This window comes from Pleurodeles waltl, chromosome 3_2 (assembly GCF_031143425.1).
Source record: "Pleurodeles waltl isolate 20211129_DDA chromosome 3_2, aPleWal1.hap1.20221129, whole genome shotgun sequence".
In the NCBI taxonomy this organism is placed as follows: domain Eukaryota; kingdom Metazoa; phylum Chordata; class Amphibia; order Caudata; family Salamandridae; genus Pleurodeles; species Pleurodeles waltl.
The window spans coordinates 82790770-82805873 of NC_090441.1; the positions used below are offsets into that span (position 1 = coordinate 82790770).

The following is a 15104-nucleotide window of genomic DNA, read 5'->3' on the forward strand; positions in this document are numbered from 1 at the left end:
CAGAAGTATACATTTGTTGGAAGTTAAGGTGGTATGTGATGTTAAGTAGTGGTAGCTAAGAGATTTAGGAGGGAAGCCCAATTGGTCACAGCAGGTTATGCGATGTTGTTTCTTCCAAATTAAATGTACAGAATACACCGGGGTTATGTATTGTTAAGATTTCACTGCAAAGATATGCTCATATCTATGATGAATGCAGTTTAACTATGTTTTTTAAATTCTTGCTAAGGTGTAAAAATGAGTTTCCAAACAACGTGCAAATTGAGCAGTTTATACCCCCACCACGCCTGAGAAACGAAGGCCTTGTGGCTCCGGTAATCACTGAGTCTCCACAGTGTGACAAGTTCAGTCTGTAATGTGTAGTAAGTGGGTATGCTTCCAGCTTTCGTATATTCCTTAGCAGGCCGGTGGATGCTGGATCTGGTCCTATTTGACAGATGATGCCTTCAAGTGATATGAAGCTATTTGCTAAGCGTCACCAATGTAGATGGAGATGTTGCCACTTGTAATTTCCATATTTATGTTATTTTTATCCTCCTTAGTGTCTTTTTTGCCAGTTTACTAGCTTTAAAAACTTTCTGCTTAATTTGGAAAACTAACTAAATTAAATTTGGTAGCACAAATACCTGTACATTAGAGTGCTTGCAAAGGGTTATGAACATTGGTGGCATTCCCATGATGGAGAAAAATGTTACTTATTCGTTACACCAGTTCATGATTTTGTTCATTTCATTTTGTTCATTTAATTCACACACAATCCTCTTTCCTCCAAATGGAGCCTGTAAAATGGAAGCGGGGTTATTAATTTGAGATCCTTTGCACTTCTGTACGCATCTCAGAACGTGGGAGCAACTGACACCTTGGCTTCCATATTCATTCTCTAAAAAGGGAGTGGGGGAGCATTCATGCGCTTTTAAATCTTTTTATATTTTCCCGGTGGATGTCTGATATTTATGGAAGCATTTGTTGTGTTAAAAGATAAAAAAACGTAATTTCTAAGATTGGAATGGTTTTTCCATCCATGGAAATACTCATTCTTTATCAATTTAATGAACAAACCCATAATGAAGTACAAGGATTACAATTAAGTAACCAGTTCTTATCCCTCGTTATATATGGCACTTCCTGTTATCAGCACGGCCTCCCTCAGCAGAATGGCCACCCAGCTTATAATGCTTTTATATATCTTGCTCTGAAATACAACAATCTCACAGTATCAGAGAATTTCAGTTATTGGGTGAACCAACAACAGAATACCAACACCCAAAGTGTTATATGAAATTTGTCAGACTTACATTTTATTCAGTAAGTTGTTGGCCACATGCACTTTGCCTGTCTGTTCCTAGAACTGATTCAGGGCAAGTGTAAAGAAATCTTCAGCTGGACACTTCACTTTTTTTCATGTGGTCTGACCACAGGGAAATTAACTTTTTAATACTGCCTTTCTTACATCGGTCTGCAATGAAACATACCTCATGCTGAAAGTATTATTGAAAACAGTGAGGCAAGGAGCTTTTCATGTCACAGCTTTCACCTTGATTTTCAGTGTCCCAATCTGGTCTGGTATTAAATTCGGCAGTTGGCTGAACATGGAGTTGGATAAGAAAGATAAGTAACCAGATCTCGGGTGCTGCAGATAAATGCAGTTTACTCTAAAATCTCTGAATCAAAAGATTAAATGCTTATCGGAAGAGAAATACACAACTAATTTTAAATGTCTTAAAAAATCAAGCATTCCTTCTCCTCTCACTGAGAACTCTGTTAAATTATGGACAGAGTTTGAAAATGTATTTCCTCTTTAGCCAAACCAATCTCCTTCACAGAACATCTGTAGCTCCATTGTTGGTTTGTTGAGCAAAAAACAAGTTGCATCTATCACTCATAGTGTTCATAAAAAGTAATTTTATGAGTTCTACTAGCACTACAGTGACTTCTGAGGCTTCTGTAACACTGTCTAATGTTTATCACTCCCTAATGTGTGGCTTTACACCAGTGTCCTCCAAAACATCTGCATTGCATTTGCATTACAAGGCCTTTTTTGGATTAGATGAGGTATGACCAGTATGATCCTCGAGGTGACTTTCTCAATGCAGTGTGTCCCTATTACACTGGATGAAACTGTAAAACTGGATAAAACTGAAATCTCTTGTTTCGAAACCTTAATGAAACACCAGTGACCTGTCCAACTACAGAAGTATGTCTGGGTTCCTTTATCCAGCTACATGCGCTTTGCCCTAGACAAGTTGGAAACCTTCATAAAGAAAAATGGCATACTTGAATCAGTCTTGGTGCAGACTGGCCCTAGAGTACTGAGTTTGTTGCCACAACGATCATCTTTTGGACACAAATAGTTATCAACAGCATTGGACCATTGATTCTGCTTGATCGATTGGCAACTTTCAACATCGTTGATATGGCATTCTGTTATCCCGACTCCACGAGGAAGGACTTTCAGATGCTGGACTGTGTTACTAATTTCTTGTTTGATCCAAACCCGTGCCGCATATACATCTGTACAGGGCATGAAAATTGGATTGCCGCAGGGATATGCTTTGCTGCACCTCTTTTTAAGATAATTTCTTGGTTCCATCCATCAGCCTTATCCAATTTTTGGTGTTTGTTTTTTTCAGCTGTATGGAAGGAACTCATCTAATCCGATCTACCATTACCACTGCTCTATGAGCAGAAAGAGTCTAAAATTATACCCTGCTGAGATCATCTTAAATGGGGCATCAGCTGCTGCATGGCAGACTAATATCAAATTGGCATATTTTGAAGACCTGCCTCACCCTGTTGCAGCTCTGAAAACTATTGTAATGATACTGTATGCAAATTATCGACGACCCATTGGTTTCTAATGTCTGTAAAAGGTGATTCCCTTATCTGAAGCTATTAAAAAAATCCCCCTGAATAGAATAGAATACATTTACATGTGAGTGACCTCGAAGAGCAGTAATTAGTAGCAGGCGTCCTTTCAAAGTCCAAAGCTGTACCTGTGATTGATTTAAAAAAATATATATTTTGTTTTCATTTTCTTTGGAATTTGCTTGCTAGATTAACATGAAGGTCTGCATATGATTAATAACTGGAATCAATCTTAGAATTAATCATAGCACCAACTACCGCCACTTTATATGTCATAGGAAAAAATAACTGATGTGGACGTGCTACCCATAATACTATATGGCTTCATAAAGTGTGACAGACATTCAAAAAATCTTGTCTTCAAAATTTTAAAGCACTATCTATTGTTTCTACATACCAAGGGAACCTGAGAGTCGTCAGGGACCTTGTGTAAACACTGTAAAACAAAACAAGTGACCATTGGTTGGTAGCATTGTTGCATTCATATGTCATGGGGCAATTGTATTGTATTACAGGACTATTTATTGTAACAAATTAAATCAGTAGTGTTTTGTATACAGTGTGCATACATGTGAAAATAAAGTATTCAATTAGAAAACCACATACCTTCTTTACATACATACAAAGAACGCCATAATGTTCAGATCTTTAAGATAAAAGGCAAATTTGACCTGTATTAATGCTGGGCTTACCTTCTAAAGTTGAATTTAATACCAGAAAAGATGGCACATTTACTGTTGTTGTGCAGCTGAAACTTTGTTTGACATTAGATCAATGTGGCACTCTTGAAAACTAAAAACAAATGGCGCAAGTAAATTGTAATTCAGATGTTGGTTCACAAGTTACCCTTTCACAATGGTGATGGATTTCCCATCAGCCGAAATACAAATCCCATTATATCATATGTGATTTATATTTTGGCAGATGGAAAATTGTTACCGCTATGATGGAGTAACTCATCCGCCAACATCTAAATCAGGCCATATTGTCTTTGATTGCAGCATCAGCTACTCTTGCAATCTTATTTCATGTGTTGATAATACAGTCATGATGCATCACTTGCAAAAACAATTAGGGCTGAATGTTGAATTCACAAACAAAAGTTAAGGAGAGGGCAGCTAGGAACTCAAGTGTTTAAAACTTGTAGTTCATTTTAGAAGACTTCATATTTAATATCTGTTCTGCCAATGCATAGATGGATTATCACCTACGTTTTGCGTGGGTGTGATAGTTCTGACACTTTCTTTTGTTAAGATGCCTCCTATAGGCTCTTTTCATATGCCATACAGCAGGTTCAATCCTCCTCTGATCTTCCACATGTCCAGGAGTATTCTGAAGTGGATGGCTGGAGATTTCAAATTTATGCCAGCCACGAGCTGGTGGGTGCGAATGACCCCTTTGGGACGCCTTAACCAATGGGGTAAACGTTCCCAGGGCTAACTCTACCCACTTTGGACATTTTCAAAGTTCTGCCACTCTCAGTTTGGGCACTGAGGACTATGGGGGGGGGATGTGGGGAGTGTAGTATGGTAATCCTAGTGCCCTGCCAACATCTAACACTAAAATCATGTTTTAGCAGTCCATGTACCCCCAACAAAGTCAGAGACAGAAGTCTCGTAACATCAAAGCTGAGTTTGCAGTAACCGGGCCGTGGATGCACTCTAAGAAAGTTTTTTGGCATTCTGTTTCCCTTCTTTGATGTGGCCCCAAATGTTATATGCAAAACCCTGTAAACCTGCCAAGCAGGATCTGACAATGTGTTATCCAAGCAGGATTTGACAGTCTCATTTCAAAGACGATGCTCACAGTCCGGTAGTCACTTCATATCAGATCTGGGGCAACTCTCACTCCCACTTGGGTTGTCGCAGGACTGTCAAGAAAGACCAAAGCGGGGCAGAACCAAGTGTCATCTACATCTGCTTGTGTCAGAGAAGGCCCTTTTGAAGTGCACCACGAGTCGGGGCTTAGCCCCAAGGCTATACTGTCACGGGGATATCCGCAACTCCCCACACCCAAGGACCATGTTCCCTGTCCTGAGAGCAGGTCACGCCTCACCACAGTGGAGCCATCAGGCTGCCAAGTGACTATGGAATACTTACAAAAAGGCCTCCAGAGAATTAAGGCAGGCAAAAGGTAACCTTTCTAAAGTGCGTTGTCTGAAATAGACAACATTTGACTTTACCATTAAATTGGATTTTGTTTAACTATCAAAAAGAGTCCTTGAAATATTTCTCTAGCCATTACTGTAGGAAAGTGTCTTCATTCTTGGCATGGTTAGCCCCATTTTCTGCCTGTTGTCAGTGTGTTTCACTGTCTACTGGGATCCTGCTAACCAGGACCCCAGTAGTTATGCTCTCTCAGGTAGATTTTTGCTAACTGTATCTTTTTCTTCCCACAATGGCATACTGGTCCCCCCATGTATGTCCCTAGTATATCGTACCTAGGTACCCAGGGCATTGGGGTACCAGGAGATCCATATGGGCTGCAGCAGTTTTTCCTGCCACCCATAGGGAGCCCATGCAAAGGGTTCTGCAGGCCTGCCATTGCAGTCTGCATGAAACGGGTGCATGCACACATTTCCACTACAGGTCACTCCACCAGGTCACTGTAAGTCACCAATATGTTAGGCCCTCTCAGTCCAGAGGGCAGGGTGCAGGTACCTGTGTGTGAGGACAGCCCTGCACTAGGAGAGGTGCCCCCACAAACTCCAGATCCATTTTCCTTGACTTTGTGAGTGAGTGGACGCCATTTTACGCTTATACTGGACATAGGTCACTGCCTATATCCAGCTTCATAATGGTAACTCCAAACCTGGGCATGTTTGGTATCAAACATGTCCGAATCATACCCCAATACTGTTGCACTTATGAATGTATGATTCCATGCACTCTGGCGGATCCTTAGAGGACCCCCAGCATTGCTACCACCAGTCTTACAGGGTTTTCCGGACAGCCTAAGCTGGTGCCACCCCTCAGACAGGTTTCTGCCCTCCTGCTGCTTAAGCTGATCAAGTCCAGGAAGGCAGAACAAAGGATTTCCTTGGGAGAGGGAGGTAACACCCTCTCCCTTTGGAAATAGGTGTTACTGGCTTGGGAGGGGTAGCCTCCCCAAGCCACTGGTATGCTTTAAAGAGCATATTTGGTGCCCTCCGTGCATAAACAAGTCCACACTGGTTCAGGGATCCCCAGTCCCTGCTCTTGCGCCAAACTGGACAATGGAAAGGGGAGTGACCACTCCCCTGTCCATCACCACCCCAGGGGTGGTGCTCAGATCTCATCCAGAGCGTCCCTGGGTTCTGCCATTTTGTTTCCAAGGTTGGCAGGGAACTCTGGGAGCAGTCCAGGCAGGTGACATCAGAGCTCCTTCCTGACAGGTGCTTACCTGGCTATTTGACCAATCCCCCTTTCAGGGCTACTTAGGATTTCTCTCTTGAGTGAGTCCTCAGATTCGACTTGCAGGACTGCAGCAGGATTCCTCTGCAACCTCCACTACCACTTCTGGCCATTGGAACCGCGACTGGACCCTCCAGGATCTGACAACGCTGCAATCCATGAAGACTCTTCTGCAACTTTGTTTCCACAGCTCCTGCCAGCTTTGCAACCTTTCCCCGGCCGTGCATCCTCAGAACACAGCCACTCTTCAGCCTGCACAAGAAGGAATCTCCCTTGGAGTGTAGGAGTCACTCCCCTCCATCCGCAGGCAGTTGCTGCAACAAAGACCGGCTACGTGGATCTCCCTTCATCTTGAGCTGCGTGGATCCTGCATCACGGGTGGTGGGCTGGAGTAGTCCTCTTGGTCCTCTATGCCATCGAATTTGCAGTTTAAACCTGCACAGCCAGACTACTCATGGTAGGCATGAAGTCATATGTATTGACACTGCAGTGGGTGGCACAATGAGTGCTACAGCCCGCTGATGACATTTAACTTAGAAGCCCTGGGTATACTATGGTTACCAGGTACTAGTGACCTATAGTTCAGTTTTATATGCAAATCAATTTTACGATGTTCAAAGAAGGAGCACAATCACTTTACCACTGGTTAGTAGGAGTTCTATAGCCAGCAAAAATAGGGTTCAGCAAAAAGGCCAAAACAATTAGGGAGACCCCGCAGAGAGGGCACCTTTCCAAGATTTAGTTTATAAGGTTTGCTAGCCCATGAAAGGTTGCTTTTTGCAAATTTTTTGTTCTCTAACGTTGGATCTTTCATAGTTTCACATTCTTAAATTATCTCCCGACGTCAGACTGGGGCCCTTGGTAGACAACGTTAGTACAGCAGTCCAATACAGTTTCAATACAACATTGAAATTGAATAGACACACAATAATAGATAATCTCTAGACCATCCACCTTATTATGTGACCCCAAACTCCTGCGACTCGGTGGAGAGACTCAAGGTTTTAACCCTCTTCGGAGCCTTCGATTGCTAGATTTTCTATCACTTGGTATCAGTTAATGGGGAATCCCTCTGAGCTCCGCTCAGTTTTTTTTATGTACTGGATGTTTTGACACAACTCCTTGATAAGCATTCAAGGACTAAACTACCTGATCTTCATGAAAGCTTATGGTACAATCTTGTATTTCAAGGGAGAAACCATGTCAGAATCCTCTCAGCCAAAGTATCTCTGCAGGCCATTTGTCATGTGGAGCAAGAAATTTTTTCACAGTTGACCCACACACTAAGTATATTTATTGCTTACATAAATCTGCCTGCAAACACTAAGAATTTCTATATGCCACCCTTAGTAGAAAAACCTTGTAAGACAGAGAAAGTTGTCTTCTACACTCCCTCAATGCAAATGATCAAGCGCTTCTTCAGAAAAAACACTCTGAAGTATAAAAAGCACAAAGCAGGAAGAGCATGGTTCAAAAGAGGCAATTATGGGGCTACTTAAAAAACAAATCTTCCCTCCACCAAAAAACATCCTGTGCCTGCCTTGAAGGGGCAGACTTTTGGTCATGGTGAGGTCTCTACTCTGACTTCTGCTGTCGCTATTGAAGAAATAGGCAAAGTCAGTGCCTCCACTGTTAGCGACAAAGGATAATAACAAAGGATAATAATCCATTAACTGGAAAAATGACAACAAAGGAACTGTCGACGACTGCTTGTACACTTCAGATTTCATCCTTGCATATTGTTCCATTGTCGACGAAATTGATGATGAAAAGCAGATAGTCTACAGACCACAAAGATCCTTCCCCGGCACTACAACTACTGTTGACGCCAGCTCGACAACCAGAGATGAACCTGCCACAGAAAAAATCATCTTTGTTGATGAAAGAAATACTGCTGTCATCAAAATCATTAGTGCCAATGAGCAGCCTAGTATAGTCGGCAAAGATATTTTCGATAAGTAAGCTTTGGTTTTCCATCAAACCACCCCTGTCAACAAGGCTACGATGCAGGAACCTGTGCTGACTGTAATACCAGCAAATACAGTCCCAAGTAAAAGACTATTTCTTCATCAACGTCACAATTGTTAATGACAATAACAACATCCGCAGCAGTGCTGCATGTCACCACAATAACAACTGCTTTCCCTCAAACACCAATTGCTTCAATGATGCACCTAATGCCGCTGGTATCGCCAATCAGAATTAGAGAAATCCAGAACAACTCCCAGATGATTGGGAACTGTTATCTTCTCATAGTGAAAGGTTCTTCGGCCACAAGTCTGACAGAGAGCAAATTTATGCTGATGCTTAGTCTCCTAAGCAGAAGGGCAAAACAAAAGTGATATTCATTTTGCCACAGAAAAGTTGACAACACAGAATACAATTTTGGCTACCAAGAGCCATGTTACTCTGGTAAACACGAAGGAGTGCTGTTTCCACAAATCTCCACAACTCAAATAGTACAAGTAACCATGGAATGTTTCCACATCTTGAGGGAAAGCGATGCACATCTCTTGTTGGGAATTGCATCCATGTGTACTGGTAGCATAACCTCAGGCACCTCCTTTAGATTTGACACCAAGATCACTGAGAAATATGCAGTCAGACATCCTGCCACATCAGATGAACCTCTCTGGAAGCAACATCCAAATTGGCAAGAAGAAATATGGGGCATGGCACACCTTCTGAATCAGAACGCGGAGAAGGAGATAATTTCCCAGGCTATGGTACAGACTCTTGTCATGGGGATAATCAAGGTCCAAATAGGGTAGACTATACCAGCAGTGCAGCCAAGTCCAGATCCAAATCTAAGGGACTCCCCACTAGATTAATTAATTCTTTACTCATTATAGTAGAAAGATGGGATCAAGAATTGTATTCACTGTTGCCAACGATAGAAGAAAATCTTTTCTCTTTGACTTCAATGTTAGAAACAGATCACTCAGAATAATTCCAGTACTTGACTGTATATTGGCAAGAAGACCCAAGCTGCATGAGAAATCTTGCAATTGGATCTACTCTTATAGCAAAACTTGAAAAGACATTCAAGGCCGATGATACTACACCTGTTTGCTTGCTGAACCAGATTTAAATGGACTCATTGATCTCCACTGCAGTGCACAGGAAATCATGAACCCGGTGGCTCCATGCGTGTGTGCCCGCAGACAATGACAGCAAAAGGTTGGACACAATCTGAAAGAAAATTGGAGTGTTTGCTGCTGCAGTGTAAACATTTCTAATGCAAATGGTATCCTATTGAGATATGACAGACAATTGTGGAACGACTTCACAGTTTCCTGACAAACGCTTGAAGAATTGTAAAAGACAAACAAAACCAATTCTCAGAGAAGGCAAATTCACATCAGCCGCTCTCTTAAATGGAGCTCTAGACGGAGCTAATACTGCCTTCAGACAAATGGCAACAGGAATGTTGTAAGGCGATGTGGCTGGGTGCTCAGTACCACTTTCAAGGGGCAATCAAAGGTCATGAACATGCCTTCAGTGGTCAACATTTAAATTTGAATCACATGTAGACAAAGCCTTAAAAGGCAATTAAAATCGATACTGACACAGCCAAAGCATTGGGAATTTAGCAAAAAGACAACCATACTTTTATTACAAAAGACATGAGTACAGACAAAGCTTGTTTCGGCCCTACTTGAAGAATTATTATAACCAGAACCAAAACGCACAATAAAGAAGAGGACAAATGAAAAGCAAACAGCAAAGAAACATAGGAAGATCAGAGCCCCATCAAGTAGCAAGGGCCAAACAGAGGATGAGAGCCTGCCTCTCAGAACAGCCAGCTTCCCTCAATGACCATGCCGGTGGGGTGAAATTGAATGTATTTGTTCCTGGATGGCGAAAATAACATGAGATGGATGGATATTGGATTTAATCCAAAATGGATGCACAATAGAATTTACATTTGTGCCACCAAGAAAGCCTCCCATCAAGGAGAAGCACCACCACATGGAGGTTCTGAAACAACACATTAGATAGCTACTTCTCATTCCCTTTTGGCCTGAGGTCAGCATTGTGAGAGTTTACGAAATGCCTGGCTTCATTAACTGCTTATATGTGTTGTCAAGGGATAAGAATATATCCATACCTCCATGGCTAGCTTATCAAAGAACCATTGCCGCAACTAATACTTATTTCACTATCCTAGGGAAAAGAATTGCTAAAGAAATTGGATCTCACATTAAACTTCAATATGCCCTCCTAAGTGCCAACTCAGAATATATTGTTTGTGGCAAACATATCCTCAAATCAACTAAAAGCATATCCATCACAAGAAAGGACCGGAGAGCTCTTTGTAGTGATTCAGGAAATAAGCTCCAAAAGTTGCATAACAGTAAGAACATTTAAAGTATTTAAAGGATACATTCTCTATCAGCATTCCACTCGTACTACAGTGCAGGCTGAGACTGAGGTTTGGAAGTTTTAGACAAGTAATGGAGGCTAATACAAGGCATCAGGATGGCTACATACAGTTAACCACCAAGATGAAAAAATCTGTGGCCAGATGGAATAAAAAGCAACGGATATGCTGGCTAGCATCCATATGAGTTCAAGCCATGCTTTCATCTAATTACTGCTGCCTTGAAAGGCTGGGGTGCTCACATGATGGCTATGACAGTAAGCAGCACAAGGTCAATACAAGGAAAAAAAGCATTTCTACCTATGATAAGAAAGAAATATGTTAAATCACGAACACGAAGTATGACAACACTTTATTATACATGGAAACAGGGAGGAACGAGATGCAAATATCTGCCCACGAAGAGCAACAACTATGGCACTGGGCCTTGAAATACATCAGCTGGACAGTAGAGCATGTTCTGGGGTCACAGAATGAAACAGCAGAAGCAGTTATCAGAAAGATGGGGGAAGCCACATCTAGATATATTTGCAACACCGCAGAAGCCAAATACCAAAACAACACAGGCAGTGATGGTATCCAAACTCAAAGAAGTGTTTTCTAATTCCTGGTTAGGATAATTTATATACACTTTCCCCCAGTACTGCTTATTCAAAGGGTCTTGAGGAAAATGAAAAAGGAACCACGCCCCATCATATTAATTGCCCTAGCATGGGGCCATACAATTCCGGTTCACTGGTCTGTGGGATCTCTTGATGCAAATGAGTTAGACAGCCAGATAGACCGCAGAGTGAACACAGCAACATTTCCTGTGATAGCACATAACATAAACAACCCAACCCAAATCCCCCCACCTACACCGTTGAATACAATCCCCAGTGAATCCCAAATAACAAGAACATCCCATAATAAGTAACTATAGTGGTATAGACAATTGGGGTGCGGCAATTCACCGATGTGGGGAAAGCATCCAGACACAGTATATACCTGCCTTGGTCACAATGCCCTCGTTGGGTTTGACCTTCACCGCGTATTCATTTATGTATATTTTTCAGCGTGTGTCTATAAGCACAGCACCCTCCCGGAGGTCCTATGACGCAATTAGCATAAACACTGAAAGTAGGTCATGCATGCACCACGTGTGTTTTCTTAGAGATGCCTCACGTGTTTTAAGTGTTTTGTAGTGTTTCTTATATGTAGTACGTCTTGTATTCGTTTTTATGTATGAATTACTGGTGCCATTTAGCTGGGTGATGTTGACAACTGCACTACACCCCTGAGAGATGCATTTACGTCTTCTATTTTCCCTTTTCTTCCACAGATTTGCCCAGTAGAACATTGACACTGATAGGTAGTATTTAATTTAATTGGTATATATCACCTTACCACAGTGAATAGTAAGAGTACTCCCATTAGTGGTAGACACACAAGGAGTGATACTAGGGAGATCACTTTGGTCATGAAGAGGAGTTTAGGGGTAAACTCCGAAACTTGTAGACCACTAAGGAGGACAGGTACATAATATACCCACCCTCCTGACACCCCTTTTTAATCATACCACCCCAGTGAGACATATTAAACTAGTAATATCATCCAGAGGGTAGTATTTTTAACTTACCAAGACCCCACCACTCCTATTCTTTTCTAGCATCCACATCGTTGATACCAACAGTGCTCCCACGTATTCCGTCGCAGAATGCCTTGTTCTGCAGCAGAACGGGAAGAAACCCAATGATGAAGCATGCCACCAAGGGGTAACACTGGTGGGTGAGAGTTTTTCTAACAAAAAAACTTTTTTTCTGTGGAAGTTTTCCCCTTCTGGGTTGGGTCTCTAAATATGTTTACTGAAGCTTCAAGGAGGATAGACCCTTCCCATTTAACCCTCCTTCTCTCCCTTTGTGTAGCATAGTATATAAGAGCAGTATATTAAACTAAACTGGTTACTGCCTTGGGTGGTATCATAGATTCTGTCCAATAGGTCATAGTACATAGCATTTTTTCTGCACGGAAGGTTCAATTCTGGGGTCCGTCATCCAAGGACCTGGCGTCCCGCGACCGGGGTGGTGACTTAGGGGCTGAGTCCGTGGAGTTTGGCCCATTACGCCTCAGACTCCCCAGCTGGCGCAGCTTGGAGAAGGTCGCAGTCTCAGTAGGCGAGGTGAAGATATGATGCTTGCCCTCCGATTCAATGCGCAGTCGTGCAGGATATAACATGGCATAGCGAATGTTGTTCTTCTGAAGTATTGTCTTTACATCTGCATATTTGCAACGTGCATCCTGGACCAGCTGCGTAAAGTCAAGGAATGTGGAAATGGACATCTCCTGATACAACAAGGGCCCTTTTTCATGAGCCAGATGCAATGCAGTATCTCCAAAGTTTAGGAGCCTAGCAATTATAGGGCAAGGAGGTTCACCCAGGACAGGCCGCTGGCCCAGGGGTCTATGCACCCTTTCCACAATAAAAGTGGTGGTAAAGGCCTCCCTGCTAAATGGGTCCACCAGGAGTTTTTCCACAAAAAATTCCATACGTGTTTGTCGTTTCCACCACTCCTGTAATGCCCGATGGCCAAGAAAACAGGGGCGGGGGGCCCACAAGCACTCACCACGCTGGCAGCGGCACTCCCCACAGAAGTCAGTGCGGGTCCGCCAGAACCTTCCTCGTGGCCTGTCCGTCTCAGACCGCCACCCCACCCTCAGGCCCACCCACGGCCCCTGTCGCCGCGGGGCCTCAGAGGGTCACATCAGGCCGCTGCAGCTCGCACTGCACACCGCGGCCGGGCACCCGGGTCCTGGCTGCCAGCAACAGCATTGGCGGTGTTGAGGACAGCGTTCCCCGAGAGCTTCATACACGCAGGGCCATTATGGTCAGCGGTCAGGCCACGCCCCCCCTTTTCAAACTATCTTTATTTGTTTTTAGTCTATATTGTGACAACAGGTATGACATAGCCCAGAGAGGAAAAAGGTGCAGTCCCTGTCAGAGCCTTAGTACATTTTGCAGCATTCACACAGTGGCTTATGTTTTTTGCACTCCTTTCAGCCACATAATCAGAACTCTAGATCATAATGGCAAGTCGAGCAGTGAACATTATCAACATGTCAAGGCTGCCCTGTGATTCATAACAAAAAATACTAATTATGAAAACGTAAATCAGTGTGAAACGTAGAAAATTCCTAGCTTGGGTCAAAAACGCAGCCAATACGGAGCTTGAAATCTGTATCCAGGCACAGGTCAGTGAGGCGTGTTAGATTCCAACAGGTGCTGGGAAGGGTCAAGCGTGATTTTCAACCCCATTACCATTGCCAGTAATGCCCCCTCCCTGTGTAAGTCTCCGAATTCCCCTAGTTCTACCAGACCAAGTGCAATTGGGCAAGCCACTGATGCTGCCCCGCAGAGTAATACTGTTCATAATCTGGGACTCCCAAGCCTCCCTTAATAGTGGGTCTCTGAAGTATGCATAGTGGCACGCAGTTGTGCTGCCTATCCCATATCAATTCCCAGAGCAGTACATTCAGGGATTTAAACCAAGCCCCCGGTATCCAGACGTACAGGTTTGTAAAGTAGTAGAGAACTCTGGGCTAGCCATTATGGGGAGCTTAAGTATTCTCCGGAAAGCTACGTTGCTCTTCAGGCCGCACATTGCCCCTTCCAGGTTACCCTCAAACGTGCCAGCATCAGTAAGGTATACCTTAATCTCCCAAATATTTAAAAACTCCGGGCTCCCATTGGATTCCCAGATGCCGTATCCAGGTCCAGTGACACCGGGAATGCATATTACTTCTGCCAGTTATTGCATAGTCCAGAGACCCGACCATGATCCTCCAGCAAGGCAACACACCATGAGACTCTGGTTCGGGCCTCCATCAAATATATGAGCATGTTGTCTGCATATATTGAGACCACATGCTCTCCATCATGTAGCGGAACGCCTTTGTTACGCCCCTCTATGTGCAGTATGACGGTGAACAATTCAGCTGCCAATACAAAGAACATTTGTGAGAGAGGACAACCTTGCCTGGTGCCATGGCAGATCGTGAAGGGATCTGAGATACAGCAAACCCTTGCGGAATCTTTCCTGCACAACTGCATACAATAAAGTTACCCTTTTATTCCAGCCCTCTCCCAGTGATATCTGAGACATGACCACTTTGTAAGTGTTGAACGCTTTGTGAATGTCTATAGATAAGAACTCAACCTCAGGGTACTGGGACAGAAGTCTTGTGAAGAATGTGGTATAAACGCCTTATGTTATACAGTGCAAAGAGGTGTTTCATCTTTGTTGGATAGAAGTGCTGGATGGTTCTGACCAATGGAATGCACCTGCAGGAAATTCATAATCAGTGGGCACAGAACAAAGTCCAAATCAGTGGAGGCTAAATCACAAAGTAAAAACCATGCATGACAGACTCTTCAATTTACACAACGAAAGGTAAATCCGTATTTTACAGGTTATTTCTATGCCGAG

General features: G+C 43.1%; 1 protein-coding gene across 4 annotated transcripts in view; it reads left to right on the plus strand.

The window, feature by feature from the left end:
• Nucleotides 1–15104, plus strand: part of ABHD11 (abhydrolase domain containing 11) — a 134851-nt gene that overhangs the window by 38024 nt on the left and 81723 nt on the right. The gene's annotated exons all lie outside the window — the stretch shown is intronic.